This window comes from Arctopsyche grandis, chromosome 5 (genome assembly GCF_051622035.1).
Source record: "Arctopsyche grandis isolate Sample6627 chromosome 5, ASM5162203v2, whole genome shotgun sequence".
NCBI lineage: Eukaryota > Metazoa > Arthropoda > Insecta > Trichoptera > Hydropsychidae > Arctopsyche > Arctopsyche grandis.
This window is the reverse complement of record NC_135359.1, coordinates 11,269,871-11,292,259: the sequence shown is the minus strand read 5'-3', so window position 1 is coordinate 11,292,259 and position 22,389 is coordinate 11,269,871. Positions and strand designations below refer to the sequence as shown.

General features: G+C 32.8%; 1 protein-coding gene across 2 annotated transcripts in view; it reads right to left on the bottom strand.

The window, feature by feature from the left end:
* Nucleotides 1-22,389, bottom strand: part of LOC143912085 (protein toll-like) — a 189,722-nt gene that overhangs the window by 144,484 nt on the left and 22,849 nt on the right. For both annotated transcript variants that reach the window (XM_077431255.1, XM_077431256.1), the window contains exon 2: nucleotides 14,795-14,838. The gene's annotated coding sequence lies outside the window, so the exon portion shown is untranslated. The remainder of the gene's footprint in view (nucleotides 1-14,794; nucleotides 14,839-22,389) is intronic.

The following is a 22,389-nucleotide window of genomic DNA, read 5'->3' as shown; positions in this document are numbered from 1 at the left end:
TTTCCACCCCGCCCCACCATTCATCCCTTGTATACTTATATGGGAAAAACACGAGACTTTTCCCCCGTCCGCAAAAAAGTTATAATAATCCCGAAGAAACGTCTAAAACGATATTTCCATACCTTTACGAGAGATTCCCCCTTGTTTCTCGCATTCTTCTTTTTGCCCTTCTTGTTTCTTTGGGGCTTTTTGCGAAACTTTGCGAATTTTTATAACATGCTACGTGCAGATTTTTACGATCGCTTCAAACCCGTACTTTATTTATACAACCAAGTTATTCATCAATACGCTACTTTAAAAATATAATATACTTTAATAACAATCAGTACTACGAACAATTCCAAATCAATTTCAACATCAACTGAATGAGAATTGAGATTTACAAAGGCTAATTTACATTTGAACGTACATATAATATGCTTTTATACATTTATCATATATCGTGTTGTGCTTATATCAATCCGTGGATCTTAGCCGTGTAATGCGTAAATTATCCGACAAGTATAATTTTTCATTTCGAACGAATTCGTTACAGTTATAGTGTATCTATCTGTACTTTTGCCGGCACGCAAAAAATCTATCACTCAATCGTGACATACATAATTTCGTCCGTAGTAACTTGCACTCTCTTTTATTAAAAAATAATAAAATTGCCGTGATTATTTATCGTTGTGTTAAATAGTATGTATAATAATGGTAACCACGAGAGCGGTCGTAAATTACGTGAACCCATACTAAATTTGAAGTATTTATTATAATTTCATTTTTGACATTGAATGCGGCATTATATGGTTTAATCGTAAGTCATTTTTAATCTATGAAAAGTTATACTGCGACATAATTGTTCAAAATTGGTTAAAAAGTATAATGGGATAATTAAACAACATGTTATATTAATAAAATGTGATAAAATTCAATACATTTCGTATTTTAATACGAATTATACACGTAAGAAGACATTATACATACGTAATGAATTACTACAATAAAACTATTTCAATGTTTACTATTAAATTATTGATAAAATATGCGTTAAAATTATGTTAAATATATAATATACATATTTATAATTTTGGAATAACAATTCGCCACAGAATTAATGTAATTGTATAATAATTTTCAATTTTTTGAACACAATTACTGTCACTTTTTCGACAATTAAGTCATTTTTGGCGGAAAATCTCACATTATCGTATAGGTAACTACACGAAACAATGCAATTATGTATTAGTTCATTGACATTTATATAATACTTTGAAAATTAGTCACAACTGCGATATCAACCACGAATGGAAATCACAAAAAAACCCAATTAGTAACTTGAGATTTATAAAAGTTTAAATTTAACCCAGACAAATGCAATAACAGATCCTAATCAGTACCTACACTCGCATGCGACCATTTGTATTCAATATTTTGTAGGAAAAAACAGAGGGGAGGCTGGGGGGGGGTCATGAATTATCTACCGGAAAGGTTTTCCACTTAAACCTTTTTACATTTTTCCCGTGCCTACTTCCGTTTCCGTCCTCTCAAAACGTAACTCCTAATTATCATTTCTTCCTTTTCCGTCAACGTGCCCTTCTTTTTTACAGGATGTTAAGAAAATTCGAACAAAAAGTGAAAAAGCGAAGAAAAAGAGACGATTTCCGATTCTGAAAGCAGACTTTTTATTTGTAGGGTGACGATTCTTTAGATTTTAATTTAAATTTTCAACTGTATCTCTGGACTTTTCACTATTTTATTTCATTTAAAATTATTTGAATATTCATTTGTTCCATGACGTCACGGATTTACGAACCAACAATAGTTACATTACATACATAGTTACAAAGTCTCTTTCGAAATTATATATTAGATATATCATAATTGATATATCTAATGTTTCCATTATTCAATCGTTACATCCTACAAAAAAATGAGACGCTTTACAAAAATTGCACCTTTCTACGCATTCCAAGAATTTCTTTTCCATTTAATGAGACCGTTTCATCCGAATATGCATCACATGCGCCATTAAATTTTCCACTAACTTTTCTTTACGACTTTACGCGGAAAACAAATCCACCCCGCAGAGGCGACTTCATTCAATATATAAAGAAGAAAAGATTCCGGGCAGCAGACGGCACTCGTCCCTTTTACGATTTTCTTGACCCTCCCCTGGCATACCTATGGCTGATACGTACATATGTATAATATACATACATATGTAAATGTGTATAGATATATCTATTTGAAGTGCATGGCGAAGAGGGGTCGGGGTCCAGCGAGTACGTACCTGTGCGGCACACAGCTGCCACGCGCAGGGGATTTATTTTATCTGGAGAATTCCAGATTTCGCGGCAATAACCATAAAATGTAATTTATTCAGAGGCACGCCCGGGCCGCGGACCGCTGCTTCGCCACCCCTGCGGGTCCGTCCGGCCCACAATTTCGGGATTTCCCGGGATTTATTGTCCAGGTGGTGGCCGATAACGCACCGTCCCGTCCCTAGAACGGTCAAACTTCCTGAAAATTTACCATATGATCGTTTCATGCCACGGATCGAATTTCACTTCAAATTAATATTTTAAATGCTATATATTATATACATATACTCAACTATCTACGTCAAGTGGTAATTTGAGAACGTTGAAATTGGAGAGAATTAATCAACCTGCTATTTAATTATATAAAACGATATCCCTTTGTTTCTAGCACATGTATGTAATTATGTACACAGATATTATATGCGTGTTAAATTTCCATGAATGTTTGATTGAATGGAATTTGAATTCGCAAATATTCTGTGTAATAAAACGGTTCAGTTAGCTTCTTATACAATGAGTTTAGAAGTTCACGTAAACATAAGCCACCTAAAATTTGTCGTAGCATTTCAAGCAGAATTAAATTTTATAGAAGTAAGTCCAATACTAAATTGAAATTTAATAGTTTTTTTTTTATAATAATCATGAATTTAAATTACATTATAAATAAAATTGTTGAATTACGCGTATTTTGATGTGTACCAAAATCGATTTTTTTCTCCATACTTTCATTTTTGTTATCTCGTGTTTTTTATTCTCATTTTTTTATTAAATAGATTTATTACGTATTCATTTCCATACACTGTAATTTTACTCACCTTATATTTATGCCTATTTCATTACTAATAATTCAATATATTAGGTTACAGGTCAATTGTAGTGAATTTTTAATTCCTTTAATTTTTACATTGAAAATCGCTATCATTTTTACTACTAACAATTTTATTTTTTAGCAAGAAAATTGGGTTTTACTAGAATCATTCAAGTCGGAGTCGGAGTCGAAACATAAAGTAAAAGAGTCCGAGTCGGTAAATTTTAAAGCGACGCCACATCCCTGTATAAAACCTTATACCTTCAATCCTTTCATGTTTCATATTGTTTAATATTAAGGCAACCTGTCATAAATTTGACTACTCATCGTATAAAATATCTATTGCAAAATATGATCATTTATTTAGAATTAATGTTCTTAGAGAATTGTCTACCAAAATGTATTATACATATTTACTATGAATAATAAACCATATTTTCAAAATAAATTCGTAAGTAATTGTATGACAAAATAATTAATAAAAATAAAAATAAATACAAATCAAAATATGATATATCTACATTTCAGTCGTATTAATAATATAATACACATAAATGAAATAACAAAAAAAAGCATCGGTGTAGCCCAACGGAAGAAATATGATTATTGCATTGGCGAATGTAATACAATAAAATATGTATTGTGAAGTGGAGTGGAGAGGATAGAAGAGGCTCGTACGAAATGTTTTCTGCGTCTGACAGTAGGTTTCGGAATCACGCAGAAGGGTCAAAAAAGGTGAGGAAATTGAAAGAAAATTGCCTGAGCCTATTTTGTAAAGTATATTCCTGACACAGCCGAGGGATAATTTATCGCGGAAATCTATCTAACACTGTCGAGAAAATCTAATCTGTTGCGGTGCGGTGCCATATACTATTTTTTTCCGGGGCAAACGTCCGCCTCGATGCCGATACATTTTCGAAAACGATCAATGGAATAATTCATATTGTTTTACGACCCCAATCGAGGCATTATATCGCATGCGGACGATAAAACCAAAATCTATTGTGACCAACACACGATTTTAGCGAGGGCTCATATTTATTAGAAGCCTGACACAATAACCAGTGAAAGAAAACTTATAACACTCACTGCATACAATACATGTTTTATATTTTGAGCCGTTATTACTTGAACTTATCATCATCGTTTTCACCCATCTGCTATCCACTGCTGAATAAAAGCCTATTTAACACGCTTCCATTCGTTTGTGTTTTGGGCAAATTCCACTCATCTCATCCTACACATTTTTCAAATTTCATCCACCCATCTCCCCTGTGGCCTCTCTTAAGCCCATTTATTCGTACTCGGGTACTATTCAAGCACTTCTATCGTCCATCCGTCGATCTACTAGTTGCGTGACTATTTATCAACTACCCTTGTCATGCTTTTCAACTACGTGATCCGTTTTACATCTCTCCTAATTATGACGATCATACAGCGTTCCACACTACTCTGAGTGTATTGGACTTGATTGAATAAAAAAATATATATATTCTAGTTGGTAAACGGATTATTTCGCACATTGCGATCTTACATACGACAATCGTTGCCACAAAAATCGCGAATACGGAATATCTGGCATACGATTTCTCGTTAGTATGATAGTTCGCGTGAATAGCTCTCGATCAAGGGAATTTTCGAATATCAGATGTTCTGTGATTGAGATTTTAGTGACGTGTGCGAGATCGCTTTGTGCGGAATAATCACCGAACCATTCTAGTTGTGTCCCTCCAACAACAAAAGAGATAAAATGATAGGAATGTTTAAAAATTAATTTGATTGAACAGAAACAATTCCAAATTGAGTAAAAAAAAATGAAAAACTGAAATTGGGAACAACTTTCCAACAAAGGATTTTTATAAATAGATTTTTATAAATAATTTAAATACATATCCATAATATGTAGCGGTTGAATTTATATGTTAATTTCAGATGGACTTTAGGACCAATCTATATGCAAAATATACTATGTATTAAATACGTTCAAAACTTTTTTGAATGAACATATATACATACATATTTCGTAGTCGTTTCAGAGTATAACGTATCTATTCGGATTTAATTAGAAATTAAGCAGAGAAACGTATAATATTTTGCACAGAGACGAACACAATGGTAATGCGTGCTTATGAAAATGAAATATTAGCGTCTTTTCTTTTCTCGTCGACCCTCATATTCTTGTATATACATATGTACATATGTATATATGTATCTATATAAATATATTAATTGAAAACGCCCGAGGGAAACTAAAAGGGAGTGGAAGCATTTGTCCTTTTACTTTTATCCAAGTAATTTACTATACGTGATTCCCGCGCGAGGGGCGGGATTAGTTTTGTCTTCTTAAATGGGCAATTACTTTTACGCTCGGAATTGAAACTAATTTATTTGAGCGCGAAAATAAACTTGTACACAAACCTAGCTGGCTAGGTGAGAACTGATTTAAAAATTAAGGAATCTATAAATATATGTAATTCACACTTTGTACGCTACAATACATCTATTACATACATTTAATTATAATATATACAGTTCAAGTAAAAACTAGACCATGAAAACGTGATCAGTTCGAATCAGTCAACATCTCGAGTTCGAATTTTCGCATGATCACCAAACTTCATCTATTGTTACTTTGTAAATAGATAAAGTTAAAACAAACGTAATAAATTTAAAACGCAGAAAAGTAATATTACATTTAGGAGGAAAAAATAAAATAAAAATAAAAAATATCAGAATTATCCAGTTTCCTGTTATAATTTTAATCAACTTGATATCATATGCAAAAACATTTTAATTATACACAACGGACATGTTTGAAGAAAATATTGCTTAGCGAAAATTCCCATTACGAATAAAATCCCACTTCCGGTTGATAAAATTTTATTACGATACCTACTATAAATGTGAAATTTCATAAGGCATTCGATCATCTTAACGGAAAACTGGGTCGGAGCGTAGATAAAATTCTAAAAAGATATATTCTCTTCACTTTTACAGCCTTTCTAAAACATTTTTACTATTCGATAGTATATACATATGTACATATGTATACCTAAATATACATAAAGTATGTATTATATACGTATATGAAAGGATCTTAACTTACAATGTACCATTGGTTAATTGGAAAGGACAGACAAAAAAAAGTAGCAATTAAAAATAAGTGTTTTAGAAGGACATTACGAAATACAAAATTCAAGTATTTTCGGCCTGATATAGTTATTTCAATTATATAATATTATATCCAAAAAGAAATTACATAAATACTCAAAAATATTGAATAAGTCTCTCGGCAATCTAATCACGAACCAGTTAATTTCAATTATTCTATGCTATTCCGTAGCTATTCATCCCGATAATCCATCAAACTTTTTTCCGAATAGAGATATCATACAAGTATACTATAAGACACAATAGAAAAAAATAATTTCGTTTCAAGCCTCCTACATATAAATATAACAGCTCGTGAAGTGCCTAGCGTATCGCACAAAGCCTTTAATCTTGTTCGTACAAGTAGAAGTTAGTCTTTGGTTCTTATTGATTTTTTTCCTGTGTACTTGAAGTGCTAGAAGAACACATCGGAGAAAATAGGGATTAGAACTTTTGCTTAATTAGTATTCAGCGATCGCGTTGCGCTTTGTTAGGGGAGTCAGGGGCGCACAACCCTTGCTTGCAACACCGTCTCTCGACACCCCTTAGGCTTTAATTGCCCGGAACAATCGACCGATAAGAATGCAAGGCATGTGCGTCTAATTATCAGGAAATTGAATTCCCCGCGAGCCGCCCCCGCAAACGAACAAAGGAATCCCTAATTATGAAAACTTCCCCGGACAGAAGGTCGGTGATGATACACGAACCGGCGAAAATTTTCATTTTCTACTCATCCATCTACCCATCTAAAGTGCGTGGCCACTAGCCGGGGATCACCCACGTAGTTAACCCACGGATTTGTGACTTTAAAAAATAAGGAATTTGGGTGTGTGTGTGGTCGTAAAGGTATCAAAAGTTGACCACGCGCTCGTAATGGGTAGTACCTATGTATACCTACACGGGTTACGTTCGAAACCCTTATAACTCTTTCCGGCGCTGGAGTGAAATTAATTGGATCTGTGGATTAATCCGCGACCTATTCGGCAATTTAATAAAACACACGTGAAATTGTCGGTTTCGTTTTGTATCTTATTACAATTTCATTTTGTCCGTGGTTTGATCTCGTCGGGCCACTTCTGGTGTTGTTACTGGTGTGACATTTGGTTTTACGCTTTATGCTTTATACTTTCTTTTCAGCGGTATGATTTAAAAAAAATGAAAAATATACGTTAAATATATTGTACATTCTGAAAATATCCACTTTCATTAAATTTTTTACTTGGTTTGGCGTGATAAAAAAAAATGTCTTGGTGCTAAAACCGATTGATTTTGATCAATATTTGCGTAAATATTCTACATAAGTTTAAGCTTTTGTATTATTTCATCAATAGTCCTTATTTATTAAGTAAGATCATATTCCAATAGCCAATGATATCCCTCTATAATCGTCCATTATTTCATTTTAATTCCTATTCTACGAACTATTCCTGTAATTCCTTTTCACTAATTTATATATACATAGGTAGATCTTGCTCTTCTCTTAACAATACATTGATCCGTTTTGTTGCCCCCTTTCTTGATATAAATTTCCATTGTTTGGTCATTATCACTAGTCACCGGACCCAGAAGGTGCCGCGTATTGTTCAAAGGTTGTAAATGCATTGTTAAAGGTTTGCCGAACCTTTTTTACAAAGGATTTCCAACAATGGAACAATGGATAGCACTGTGACTATCCTACCTCTAATTATCACATTCATCCATATATGTCATATCTACTACTATTTAATACTATTATGCTTTGTTTTTATTTTATTTCATTGTTATAATTTATTTTTAGAAACTTTTTTGGAATCAATGTTGCTATACATATACTACGTTGTAATGCTGTTTGTTTCAGTTTTTAAAATAAATACATCAGTTATTATTTAAGTGAAAAAGTCTATCTGCAAGCAATTACACAATTCATTTCGGAGAATAAAAACAATCACATTAAATGAAAACAAATAAAAGATTATTTTCTAATGCATTAAAAAAAAGTCTAGACTAGACTTCTACATAAGTACTAAATACTTACACTGTAATTATGTGTCACGATAACAAATATGTATGTAGCTTTAAGGCAATTTCAAACAGAACCTATTTTTTTATTCAAGTTTTTTTATTTCAAGAAACAATGCTCACTGACTAAAAACAGAACAAATCTAACACACAAACGAAGTTTTTTTTTTTAAGCAAAACAAACATTCTATAAAAATATACGGCTTCGACGCGCAAATTTCAAACATCGTTGACTTTCAACAATGCCATCGATTCGATCAATAGCGACACACAATAAAGATGAATCAAAGTAGGTAACAGTGTTCGCCTCGCGATAACGAAAAATTCAAATTTATGACAATATCCACGGACCCATGACGAAGGTGTTCAAAGCGAAGGTGGGTAGAGGGGTTGGGAATGTAAAACGTGACGCGGGGCAGATATCGAAGTATTGTCAACAGGGTGGCAAATCCTTCGAGATATTTCGATTGAAAGGTAATCCCTTAGACGGGAAAGGTGACACGAACCTTCCCCCGTGCAAACAATCAAAAGTCAATACCGGACCGGAACCGTGATTTATGGGGCACTTGCCAGACAGTTTGTCCCGGAAAACAAAGCACACACGCACAATACGAAACTATTCACGGTCGGTCGACACGACATAGGATACGTGCAGGTGAAAATAGGTATCCGAAAGGTAGACTCCGCCGCCTATTTATGTACAGCATAGAATAAGAGCGTGATTGAGAAAGCGAACACCATTAAGAAATACGACTTGTCAATTTCAAGCAATCAAAAGAAACAATTAATTTTGACGTATAATTACGCTATTCATCGACGATAACTTCGACATGCGAATACGTGTCGCATTAATTGCCATCATATCTTATCTGGCATATCAAACAATACTAATTTCGCATAATAAAGCGGGAGTGACACTTTGTTATAAGAATAATTAATCAGGCTGGTGAATTGGTAATACATACATAGTCCATAGTATTGCATCCAGTAATTAATTGACCGTAATAAGACGATAATATTGTCAATTTCATTGATCAAAAAAATAAATATACAAGAAAATGGTGACAACGATGAAATACGTTTGAGCTTTTTTCAAATGAGACATTAATATTAAAATGAGATAATATTACAAATATAATGTGTAAATAAAAAAGAAAATGATCACTGGAGCTATTAAAATAGATTTAAGACCTATCGTCAATATAAGTACGTACTATATTGTAATATCAATGAACAATAAAATTCTTTGAAAAACACTAACCACAAATGCGTACTGTACGTATTATATTATATTTTAAATATCAACATAAAACTAAATAAAAAGTTTTTACAACGAATAAAAACTTTTCTTCCTTTTTAGAAATCTTCTTCATCTTGCAAAACTTTAAATATAATGTTTTGAGTTTAACAACATTTATATTCTGCTTTTCCGAGATTATGGAGACATAGAATTAAAATAAGTGATCACAATTTTCGAATAAAATCAAACAGAAGTAGTGTTTTTGAAACTGAAAATTGGACTTTCAAATATAACGGCTCAAACGTATAGGTGCGTATACATACATGTAGATCTATAACGAACGAATCTACTAAACCAAATGATTTTTTAATAGTTCGATTTCTGAGATAAAATATCAGTTCTTATAATAATACATTATATAAAATACCTAAAAATTGCTCTAAGGAATTTTCAGCGTGTACATGGATAAGCTCTTAATAAAACAAGCCCGGGAAGTATATCTTAAAACGAGACTTAAGAACGTAGGCGTATTTCAATCTATGCGGTACATTATTATAAAATCGATAAGCAACAGGTTGAAAATCTCAGCGGTTGTGTTTGCGGCCTATTTTTATACTTTTAAAGAAAAGTGTCGAATTAGAAAGGAAAGGGGGGGGGGGGGGGGGTTGAAGGGGAAAAGCAATTGGTTTTCACGCAACGGAAGCCGGGATTATCGTGCGCCGTTCTTTCGACCGTTAAAAAAAGGCAAAAAAAAAAAACACATAAAAATGGCAAATGCGGCAGAACGTGCATGGGGTGATTTGTGGTTCGCGAAATTTTCCGCGGATTCAGCACACAGAGTGTTTCGATATTAAAATACATATCGACATTGTTGGCAGATGCGCGGCGCAAGCAGTTTTTCGTACGCAGATGCGGAATTTTTATGGCTCACATACCCGCAACACGCGAACCGCATACATTACCGACTGGAATCGTGGAGTCCGCAGTTTCCAAAACTAGGATGCGTTTTTTTATTTAAAAAAAATGTTCCAACAATACATCAGGTCAAACTGGGATGATTGTAGAATCCAAATTTATCTTCTCATATGAGTTTATTTAGTCAGTTTACAAACATGATTGGAATATGATTATATATGTACATATGTGCATATGTTTTACTAGTGATCTAGTTGTACACATTTGTGCATTTGATAAAAAATGCATTTAGTGAAAAGATTACTCACTTCAAGCCAATTATCGAACTCGATTGTTAGCGCTGCCTCTTATTTCATTTATGAAGAGACGTAAACGCGAACTCGAACAATGAACTACCCAATTTGAGGGCGTTGAAAATAATTTCAAAAACAAAATATCAAATAATACGTTAGCGCATGCTCATTATCGGTGTAACATCTGTCTATACGAGAAATCAGTGTGAATGTTTGTGATGAAATAAGTCTTTTATATACATACATACATAATATAAATATGTATTTACATGCAATAATTAGATATTCAAAGAAATTTATATTTTACAAATAATTATGGGAACAAAAAATGATGATTTTATGGAAAAAAAACCACCTTCGCCATAAAAATGGCCGATGTACGCGTGGCACGATTTGTATGGGAGGCTTTGGCAAAACGACGACATTAATTTTTTGTTAATCAGTCAAAACTAGTTGTAATCGACCTAAAGCGCTATTCTGTGTGCGTATGTGTAAGATAACACTCGCCGTACTATAATAACTATGACATACATACATATGTATGAACGTCACAGCTAAAACACTGCTGACAAAATGTACGAATATAATAAAAAAAGAAAAAACTTCTATATATACTGTTTGCTAGCAATGTTTCTTCTAGGCAAGTCTCTAAGCGCTTAGCGTCATCTATCGAAAATTTATTCAATTGATTAATTTTTCTATTGGTGTTTTATATTGTTTATATGTAGGTAGGTAGTTTTTACGATTGTTGTCAAATTAAACAATTTATAAATATTAAATTACATATATTTAAAAGGTATTTGAAAAAATTCGACCGCGTGCATCATGGAACACAGGACCGACACATTTCTTTTATTTATTTTTTATTTAATAAGGTACTAGTGCCAACACCCATGCGATGATATTTCATCGGGTACAACACTAATTATACATAACAGATGTTTGTTTACATAACAAATGTTTGAATAATTTTGTATATAAATATATGTACTGGCTTATACTGGTTTATATATGTACATGTATGGTTTCTCCGCGGTTGCTTATTCTGCGACAAATTGAATACACGTATGTAAAGTGCATGTAAACAAATTGAACATAAAATTTTGAGAATCTCTATATGAGCCTAGCGCACGAATCTGCGCTACTTCAACTAAACAACCACCGATACCCATACAATAATACATCGGCATGGACGTGATGAGAACGCGAAACGCTCCAATTCGCGAAGCGAAGGTTCGAATCCACACTTGGCTACGCTCATATTTATATTACATACATCATTTCGACCGTAAAAAATGCACTAAAGCCCACCGAATATGTGAGAAAAATGTAAAAACGAAAATCGAGCATTTGCGGTGTATGTATGTATGTATGTACATACATATACATAAAATGACAACGCATTATAACAATGACCGCGTAGAGATAATAGAACCGGTCTATGTATGTATGTATTTCGCGATAATTGACGCTTAGACGATTGCTTACCCAAAAGTCAATGACGAAACCGCAAATTGAGTATAATTACACCAATTTTGATTGTATTATTTTAATGTACATTGTATAGCCAGCAGCATAGCTCGGACGTTAAGCTTCTGCTTACCGTCAAGAAGGTGCCGGGTTCTATCCCTGAATGAAAATGAATTTTTCAGAGTATGCTGTTGGTCAGACCTGGATTTGTGACTCCAGGTTGATCGTTTCCTATCAGAGTTTGCCAATTTTCTCTGATTTCATTGTTGAAACGGTTCCCGGAAAAAAAAAATTGGCTAAAAATCCTTCCTACCTACTATGTCACCACTATTTGAAAATTTGATGGATGTACAATAAGAATTTATGTACAATTCATAGATGTCTCGTTAATTTGCGAGTTTTTTCAGTGTCTTGCAATTCAACGAATTATAATAAAAAATGCTGCATTTGTATTTGTAATTGGCCAGGAAGGCGCATTGGGATTTTCCTGTAAGGCCTTCCTGGTATATATGTAAAATAAAATAAAATAAAATATCACGCCATGGGTATGTTTTTGACATAATAAATGGTTACACATTCGGCATATGTCATATGCCAAACCAACAACTAACACCACTGTTGTTATACACACTGTACAGTGCTGGTCAATAGATATTAAATTGATGGCAATCTATAAAAAGTCAGAGTCATTTCAAATAGAGCGACTCCCATTTCGAATTTTAATTTCTCATACATACATATGTGAATATTGAATCATTATCGAACACTTTTGTTTAAGACGAGAGACTAGATCTAAAATGCAGTGCTTTTAAATTGAGACATCTATGGATTTTCGATTTGTACATAATTTTTACAAATTGTACATACAATAAATACAGAAGATTTGTGACAGCAGGAAAGATGATTTTTTGCCAATTATGAGGAACCGTTTCAACAATGATCAGATAAAATTGGCAAACTCTGATAAGAAACCATCGATTTATGTAGAGTCACAAATACCCCCAAATCCAACCAGCAGTATAGCAGATCGAACCCACTGTTCACTTAGTGCTAAACATACACGCTACCATTGAGCCATACTGCTGGCTAATATATATTAATATGTATTAATAAATAAAAAAATATTAAAAGAAAAAAGTTTCAGGTACATACATGAAATGTTCATACAAACATAGGAACAAAAATATAGAAAAAAAGTTGACATTTTATAATGTTTAAAATCACTCCTATTTTTTTAACAACTTCGCAGCACTGAATTAAAAACTCAAAGACTTGAATTTGAAGCAGCTACTTTCAGGAACACCCAAAAAGATACCTCTTGATAAATACAGAACCTAAAAATGTCTACTAATTCGATACATCGTAAGTCTCACTCTACTTAGGCGAAGTGAGTCGGAGGAAATAAAACCAAAAAGTGAGACTTATTCATTACAAAACAATTACTTTATAGTTGGGGTTAGATGTGCGGGTGGTCCAAGAGGAATCCTAGACCACCCAGAATAACTCGGAGGACCAGGCGTGGGTTGGACACGTGGACCACATTAGAGGGACCTCTCGGGAAAAATATAAAACTTACTACTTGTACCGGCCTGGCCGAGTTGTTATAATAAATGACGGCAATCACGGTGTTGTGAAGCCAAACTGAATTTGGGTTCGGTGGTGGTAGTTAGTGGTGCAAGATCACTTCATTACGGTCTCACACTCCCCGCGGTTCCTCACAATATCATCATCCATCATGCGAATGCAGAGTTGTAAAGTTTGGCCTCGCTATGATAATTGCGTTTCGGATTTATTGCTCACACACAAAATTTACTGTGGCTTGGAAAATGAAATATAAGAAAATGATAATACGTATGTAATGAAAACTTTGTATAATAAGAACTGCAATCTTAAAATAATCCATCAATTTAATCGGACAATACACAACGTATGTTCATATGTATGTTTAATCTATGTAATATATAATTGCGAAAGAGACTTTGTATTTAAGTATGTAAGTATGTATACATGTATGTAAGTATTTTGTTTGGGAACTTCGTAAATAAAACAAAGTTTCTATGACAACAATTCAATTAGTTGAATATTATATTTTTTTCGATTTAAATTAATTTAATTAAAAACAAATTAATATTTTCTATTAGATTAAACAATAAAAGTAAAACAACTAGTGACATATATTTAAGCTCTAATAATTTTATTCGATAGTAATTGTACGACAGTCTGCAAATTGTGGTAATTTGACTTTTTGCCAATTGATAATACACACAGTATTTAAGCGAATTACCACCGCAAAAATATATACAAGCATGCGATAAAATTTTTCATAGATTTTTGAAATACATAAACATCATCATCAGTATTTCCAATGCCAATCAACCAAATTATTATATATATTATATACAATTCGTGGGAAGGTCGAATTACAATTTTTACTTTATTTATAGAAATTTTCCATTATACTTTATAATAAAAACCAATTTACGTTTAATGGGCATCACAAAAATTGACACGAAAAATGCTTTGGCGAATTTGAGTAAGCCTACCTACCGGGTAGTAATAAAAATACACCTTATAATAAAACAACGTTACAAAAACAAACTTTAAAATATTTTACCTTATTATGATGAGGCGGGGGAGGCAATCAATTTATTCGTTCACCTGAAACAACAATAAAAATCATATAATTTTTTGCTAAAAAATACATGGTATAATTTATTATGTCGATATTCAATATTTCAATATTATTCATGTACCTTAAGATACATGTAAGTAGAGAAATATTATATTTGTTGCGTTGATTTATGCCATATATCTATATACGTATGTATATTTGTAACAAATATGTATGGAGAACTGTATGCTGTGCATATCGAGGATAGATAAGAAACGGAATACGCGGATGAGAAGTATGACAAGGGAAGTTGATATATGTACATAGATAGTAGAGAGGATGAACAGATTGAAATGCCAATAGGCGGGTCACTTAGCTAGAAAAATGGACGAAAAGTGAACAAAAGTGCTCGAATAGTACCCGAGAGGATGTAAAAGGGTGAGATGGATGAGAGTAGCGTAAAACCGAGACGAATGGAAGGGTGTTGAAGAAGCCTTCATCCAGTAGTGGATGATGAATGGCTTTAAATGATGATGACGATGACGTTGATAAGTTTATAAATAAACCGCGGCGTAGCTTACCGAGTCAACAGTTGAGCAGTCATTGGTCCAAATCATTGAGAATCGGTCAGTTGAATCAGACGATAATCATTGAGACATTTTATAAAAAAAATCAGGTGAATGGTTGTAAATGATGATAGTATATTTATAAATAACATTTCATATAAAAGTTGCTAAAATAAAAAGGATTTACTCGAGAATTGAGGCTAAGAATGTTGACATACAAAAGGACCAAAAGTAATTTGTATTTAGGCAAGAAGTATATGTATATTTAAAGAAGCCTTAAATATAATTGAAAATGTGGGTGCTTTAAAAATATTATTATACAGCTTCTGTTAACTCGTTTGTTCAACATTTTACTTATTTAAAAGTAAAATGTCTTTTATAAAAAAAAAAAAATGTATATATACATATATAAAAACAATCCAATTTTTTTAAATGAAATGAAACGTTATTCAAAATTAAAACTTATAATCATATCATACGTATATCGAATTACAAACCTTCAGTTTAGAAAGTACGTGGGCATAATCACAAAACATATTTTGGACATTTTATAACACACTGCGACGTTCACAGTGTGTCGTGCTTTGGACCATTAGATGAATAGTAAAATTAAACACGAAAATGTTGAAAAAACACGAACGTTTGAAACTCTCCATTTGAGCACTAAGCCCCGTGAATTTTTTACACGACAAGTCAAGATAGTGATAAACATGTCATTCGGTGTTTGTCAGTTTTATTATATTAAGACCTCGACAACACATTCGGATAGAGAAGATCTCCCCTCCCACTGAGAGGACAGCTCAATACTACCTGTACGAGGTAAGTTTGGGTATACATATACATATGTATGTATACATACTTATGTACCTGTGAGAGATGGTTCGGATACCATCTAACCGGGGGTATCTAGCATATCTGAGGTCGTATAATGCGTGGTCGCTTTATAATAGGCCGTTGGTTCTGTGTACAAACTGAATTAATTTCGTCTGTCCTTGGCAAAGCGAACGTGTGTGTATGAGTACATTAATCCAAAACTAGATGGTTTTGATAAAATATGCATTAGAGAAAAGGTAATAAATTAAAACGGGAGCATTTCAGTCAAGGAAAGTGAAAGCCCGGTGTTAATTTTGAACAGTGTCGAGTTTTGAGTATTATATGTATGTATGGATTATACATACATACATACATATAATACTATGCAAAAATGAATTATTATTTCAAATAATTTTTTTTATCAGTATAATCATTAACAAAAATCGAAAGTCGTGGGTATACTTTGTATGTGCATATGAATACGATCCAATTTTTTTTTAATTCAGAATCCTACCTATCATAATTTGACAATTTTATCTAACAGCTGATAGCAAGACGCGATATGAAATATGCAAATATTTTATCCTACTTGCATACTTATTTCTAGCCTCTCTCTTAAAAGAGGCAACAAAAACAGTTGTAAAATATACATACGTATGTACATACATACTCGTACATACATATGTAAAATTTATAAAAATATTATTTATTATATACATATACATATGTATGTGTATGCCGGCATGCCGTGACTTTTAAAACAGGGACTAGGTATGGATATTTTTAATTTTTTTATTATAATAATCTGTCTTGAAGTGATGAGTAGAGGTAGGATAGTCATAGTGCTATACATTGTTCGGCAAACCTTTAACAATGCATTTACAACCTTTGAACAATACACGGCCCCCTCAGGCTCCGGTGACTAGTGATGAGTATAATTTTTCATTTTTGTGCTAACATAAATATCCTACATAAGTAGCCTATCTTTCTTAATAACATCTTGTCTGTCTTCAAGACTTCTGAATGATTTGTCGAACAATCGATCGAGAATGCAACATTCCAAGGCCTCGATATTTGTTTCCGCACTGATTTGTTTTGAGGGAATCGCTTCGTGTCATTTTTCGTATCATTTTCGTGTCATCGTATCATTTTTTCCATAGACATTCTGTCGCGTTATCATTTTACCCGTAGAAATTATGTCGCGTTATCATTTTGTCCGTAGACATTATGTCACGTTATCATTTTGTCCGTAGACATTATGTCGCGTTATCGTTTTACCCGTAGAAATTATGTCGCGTAAATTAATTATTATATAAGCTCAACTATCAGGTATTATTCTAAGACAGGTACTAAATGATTCTCGCAATACTTGAATGCTAAATAAAATTAATTAAAATGTGACGTCAATTAACATAAAAGTACAAACCATGCACTTTGGAAATGCAATATTTTATATAAGCAAGGTAAAATTCTATAACGACACAACCAAGAGAAATCTATTACGATATGAACGTCCATTTAATTTCACTATCAAAGAGGAATTCTTCTTCGTATGTATGATATATTATATGTATGTATGTACATATGTATATGCATATGCACATATATTATACATAAGTATATACATACATACATCTGACAAAAAATCGAGTATGCAGATAGATTACATATTCTAATTCCAATAAAATTCCTTTTTCTCGAGTTCCTGTAGAAAATAAAATAAAATCATTCAAATATATGTACATACATTCATACAGAAGTAATACATATAATGAGATTTTTTATTATATTATTACTGTCAAATTGAGTTGTCAAAAGCTCCCATCTCAACATTATAATAAAATATTCAAAACTTCACACATCAAAAAAAAAAAAAAAAAAACAATTCTTCCTCGGAAAAATAAAAATAAAAAACCATTTTTTCGAGCGCTTCACAAAACGGATCACTTAAGCGGTAAGTGAAAGTAGACATACGGACATAAACACAGAGAGCGTATGACGCGTTCGGAATTTCTGAGAATTTTTTACAAATTTAACGGTATATTCCCCAGTTACATATAGTACGAGCACTATGCAAGAAACGGGTCGCACGTGTCTGACGGTGGTAAAACCGAATCGTACCGTTTAGCGAAGGCAAATTCAAACTCGTCTCACGAGCAGTTCATTCCAACACGTAAGAATGCGTGAATGCGTAATACCTGCTCCGACAAAAGTGTCGGCAAGGCGAGTTTACCTGCCAAAGGAGAATAGCAGGTGTTTGGGTTAATTAAGTTTTCAAAGGCACCTTTGCCCGGTTTGCGTGAAGGGTCTCAAAGTGTAACCCCTCCCCCGTTTTCTAAGATACTCGCGTATATCCATCTACGCATTGTTTAGTAGATAGACAACAATTTACACGAAATTCAGGTGGTTCCAGGACATGGTAGATTTGTTTCACATTTTGAAGGGAGCTTGATGAATTGTCGATAAGTTGACAAATCGTTAACTAGACAGATCTCGCCGAAATAATTCAAGATAGGGTTAGAATAGTAAATTGCCGACGCTTAAGTACGTATTGGTTTTATCGAACAAGTACATAATACTCAAATTCATTGATAATACAATTTATTGTTGTTTAGTATTAGGCAGGTATATTCTAAAAATAAGATGAACCATCTTTAAGACAAGGAAAACGGAAAGCTTAACATTCCACATTATATATGTATACATATATACTTTAATTTCACAAATTATTTCAATACATACCTTTAAGATGTTATCATGAGCTAGCACCTTAAAAGATTATATTTTTTTTATAAAAATTTAATTATCGATGTTACAAAAACTTACATATGTATCATCATTATCATCATTCACAGCCATTTGCCATCAACTGCGGGATGAAGGCCTCTCCAACACTCCTCCATTAGTCCCTGTTTTGGGCAACTCTCATCCATCTCATCTCACACATTTTTCTGATTCTATCCACCCATCTCACCTGTGGCTTTTCTTGCACCCTTTTACATTCTCTTGGGTACCATTTGAGCACTTTTTCCGTCCATCTCGCTCATTGCCATTTCAATTTTTTTACTCTCACCATTACTTATTTGCCATATTTAAAGCTACCGAAAAATACATTCTATACCAAAAATAAACCCGATGTTTGCTAAAATTTGATGAGCTTTCCAGAAATATTCATGAATTAAAAATCGGTAAGTCAAAAAAGGACTCGATGTATATAAAAATCGAATCTACATAAATGTTGGTTATTTATTCATCGGTTCTCAAAGCTATTTCAATTACTTGAAACGCTGTCGAAAAAGGATTTAAATAAATTCAATAACAAAAAAGGTAGGCGATCCCTGGAAAGTGCAATAGTTTTCTTTCTAAACAACTTCATTTCGAGAAGGATGAGCGTTTTAAGGGATAGATGTGTGCCGCCCGTTTCGATTTAGGTACCCTTTTTTTATTCCACTCTTTCACAAAAGGGATGAGTCGAATAGCAGGAGGTGGATGGAGGAGGAGAAGATAAAAAAAAACTATTCCGACAGCGAAGGATAAATTATGTTGTAGCCGTAGAATAATGATTCAATCTTAGAGCACAAAAAATGGAGTGGAACTAATCAACAAAGGGAATCAGAACTATTGTTGAGGCCCCTTTTTTTGTTGATCGCTGCCTCCGAAAATACAAACATCAAAATACTTATCAATATATGTATTTACGTATAGATATACACACCCACCCATATACATATTATATATATATACCTACATATAGCTTACATGAAAGTTTCGTATCTACCTAATATTATGTATAGAGTTGGCATTACAATGGACGCTATACGAACGCATCATGGTGAAATCGGGGTCAATGGCGACATTTCATAAGAACTTGTCATTGAAAGTTGATCAAAGGAAGGTCTGAGAAATATTACGGAATTCATTCACTACATTCTAAAACAATAAACAAAAGCGCGAAGAAGAATAACTAAAATATTTTGGCAATCCTGATTGAATACCAAGCGGGGTATCATTAAAACAAGATACCATGACTCACATAGAACATTCCGAATACGGTGATGCATCCGGAATGTTGAATTAATCCCTCTGTATGAACACCGTATCGTATACGTATTATGTACATACAATACATATATACACGATGAAATATCCCAAAGGTCTATTATGCTAGGGATGGTTAATTAAATATTAGCGAACGTTTTAAGATTGTCGCAAAATTATTACGTTAAAAGGGACGAGAGGGAGAGCTCGGAGGACGTCTCGTAATAAAACGGGGCCTCCAAAATCCGCTTTGATCTTCGTTTTAAAAAGAAGATGAAAGCTCCTAAATGCATTATGGTAATATAATATCGAAATGTGAAACGAGACGGAGCGGTATTGCGTACAGAAATTTCGTTCGTCGAATCCGTAGAAGAAATAATTCAATTTTCATTACGAAGGTCGACGATCGCAATGTAAATACGTTTCGAATTGCGATCTCGGTAAACACAATAAGCCGGTTGCCCCGGGGCGCAAGGGGTTATATCTTTGGAGTGTTTTATACGGCAAATGGTAGCTGACATCAGAGTTGTTGGTCATTGTAATTTAGAAACAGACGAGACGGCAGACACGCTCAACTGTGTCTACTGGAAACACGCGATCCTCCAAACGTCTATTCGATTCGATTAATGATGAGAATTTTATATCATATGTACATATGTGATCACAATCGCTTTACAGATAAACTATTTCAATATGTTCTAAATTGCATGAGAAGTTTTCAAAATACTTATTTCAAACTGAAATACATATATGTAAATTTTCTCACGATCACAATTCCACAGCTATCGGTACTTCATATATACATATGTACATACATCAAATGTAATCGTTTAGATTTATCATTAAAACAGTAAAGCTCGGTGTTTGCGTTAATGCTAACCACGGAGAGGTTTCCGAGTTCAAACCCCGAGTTGATTATTTGTCGCCACTATTACATATGGTTTTAAATTTGTAATGTATAATTTTTTTTATATATAAAATACATATACAAGTTTAATACTATAAGTGTCGCTCAGGGGCAGCCCATAATTGCATATGGGAAAATATAAACAAAAGAAACCTATGTACATATGTATATATACGTATATGTATATGTGTGTAAATGTTATCACAAATAAATTTTCACTACTATTAATTCAGCATTTTTTTTCCCTGAAAGAACTTAGATTTAAATATTTATGTATAATTTTTTTTTACAAATTCTCATCCATTAAATTGGATGCCATGATTCACGTTTAATGTTTTATGTATGCAAAAACTACTAGAATATATTATATTAATCAGTTAGAATAAAAACTAGTCAAATTACATTCCAGAATTTCACATATTTTTCAACGTGTGAAATTTTGAAATCAAAATGCTAAAGACGGAACTTTTTCAAAAAAAATTTTATGGAGATGTATTTACGGTCTTAGTTAAAAGAGTGCAAAATTTGATTATTTTAAATTCAAAACTGTAGATTTGCATAGTGAACAAACAAATATTCGACTCTACATACGTATATGTATAACGTTTAAATTATAATAATTTTAATGAAAGAAGATTTACAAGAAATTGAGAAGAAATAAATAACATTATAGCAAATTGAAAAATTGTATCGTAGTTAAACACATTAATTGTATATTAAACTAGTTGTTTTACCCGGCTTCGCCCAGTATTTGTTATATAAACAGCTTAAATATGGCGAATCTAATAGTAAATATTCATTTGTTTTTTTATTAAATTTATTTGGTATAGAAACGAAGTTTCTATATCAAATAAATTTAATAAAAATCGAAATCGAAGTTTCTATATAAAATTTATTTATATAGAAACTTCGATTTGTTACCAACCAACATTTCATATTTATTTACATACTTACATACTTACAAAGTCTCTTTCGAAATTATATATTAGATTATAATCCCATTAAATCTAACGATAATGCGCTTGTGATATAATATAACAATATCGATATTGAAGCTTCTATTACGGAGGCTTACGCGATAATCCTCAATCTAGATCTGATATATTAATGTATCTGTCGTCAATTCTAATTGGCAATCAACGCCAAACTAAATAATCCCGTCTTGATCTACGGCTCTGTTGTTTGTCTGGATGCGTTCGATTTCGAATCAACAAACATAAATACACATGCAAATGTACATACATATATATATATATATATATATATATATATAT